Source organism: Heliconius melpomene, chromosome 16 (assembly GCF_056956725.1).
Source record: "Heliconius melpomene rosina isolate 202511_hmr_F chromosome 16, ASM5695672v1, whole genome shotgun sequence".
NCBI classification, from domain to species: domain Eukaryota; kingdom Metazoa; phylum Arthropoda; class Insecta; order Lepidoptera; family Nymphalidae; genus Heliconius; species Heliconius melpomene.
In genome coordinates this window covers 2356362-2358179 of record NC_140404.1, presented here as the reverse complement: position 1 = coordinate 2358179, position 1818 = coordinate 2356362, and positions in this window count along the sequence as shown.

Below are 1818 nucleotides of genomic sequence, written 5' to 3'. Positions count from 1 at the left end.
AGTATTAATAAGACATTCCCATTCCCATTTTCTGGTGAATTCTGCAGGCATTGAGTGTTGTGTAGCGGAACTCAATGTCACGCTTTACCTCAACACTAGCGAAGAAATGAAAATATATATTTTTTATTTAATTCGTTCCTCGTTTTGTAAAAATAATATTGAATATTTTTCTTCAATTACTCATTCCTACCAAAAATTCAGCTATCTAAGGGCTTTTTTTTTTGTAACTTCAGTGTATCCCACACATAGCAGGATGGTAAGGTGGTGATTTCCCATTAAGGCCCTCGTTCCCCTCTGCCGATTTCTGGAGGCATTGTGTGCTGAGTGGTAATACTCAATAAATTAAATATTTCAGAGCGAGGAGCGAGAAGCTACAAAAAATATTTCAACCCCCCGAGTGAGAATTGAGCTCACAACCGTTGCGTTTGCAGTCGCACACTTGTGCCACTGTGCAACGACAACCATACTAGTGTTTTTAAATTTAAAAAGTATTATAAAAGGTATTTTTTTACAAGCCCCGCCCTTGTAATATTCATTGACTATACAGTTCTGGTTACATTGCTACTAATAGAATATAAGGTAAAATTCCTTTATTTCTATTTGTCCATAACACAAAATAAGGGCTATAAATAAATAGACAAATCAATTTAAATCCAAAATTTATTTAACTTTTCATTACAAATATTTTTACATGTTTATGTTAAATTATACTTAGGTACTATAAAGGAATGTGAATGACAGCGCTTTATGATTAAAATATTATGTTTACCAAATAATACTATTTTTATATTTTATTTATTCTTGTACATAAATCATAATCATAATTAAAATAATATACTTCTCTATAGTAAATATATGTGAGGTATCAATATACTATACTATAATTTAAAATATAATATTTAAAAAATATTAATACCTTAGTACAGAACAGTAAAGCAAAGAAAAGTATTTTATATTTTCTTTATTTATTATATGGAGTTTGAAAGCTTAATTATCTACAAAAACTTAAAAAGATCTTTAAAAAAGTATATACTACAATATAAGTACATACAATGGTACAATTGACTTCAAACTTTCAAAATAATAACTAAATTACATTTTCAAAGAAAATTCCTAAAAATTATAAGTACCTATATTCTGCAAAAAGAAGATATATCTTTTTTTACTTCGAGAATACTATTGCTATTGAAGGTAAATCACGTAAAAAGCATGAGGAACCCTCGGAGAGCATCTATAAAGAGGATGATGATAGTGGACTAGGCGAAACAGGTATGGAGAGACCAGAAGTGATTGGCGCTCCATTCTCTCTGGCTATTCCGCTAGTAATAAATTATTAAGCCAATAAAAAAGATATACCTAATATATTTTTTATTTATAATATATAATAATATTTATGTTATTAAAACATAAATATTTACATTAGTCGAAGCTAAATTAAAGATTTTCCTTTATTAACAAATTATATGAATTTATTCCATATTTACATTTAATATAGCGTTCTATAATGAGAATTAGATAAATATTTACATTTTTTCTTAAGTACATATTTTCGTTTTTGATTGAAAAAAAAACATAGATTTCTACACTTATTCCTTAATTATCACAAAACACTAGTGCTAGTTAAAAGTAATTTAAAGTATTTTACATTTGATTATTTTTTATACGCTAAGTTTGTAGCGGTTTTTGTCATTTCTGAGGCAGTAACTTCAAAAAAAACATTATTTGACGTTTAAAAAAATATTAAACCTCTTATTTTGAATTTGGATTGACAGTCTTAAATAAAACATAAGTATTTATATATTATATTTTCTTTTAAAG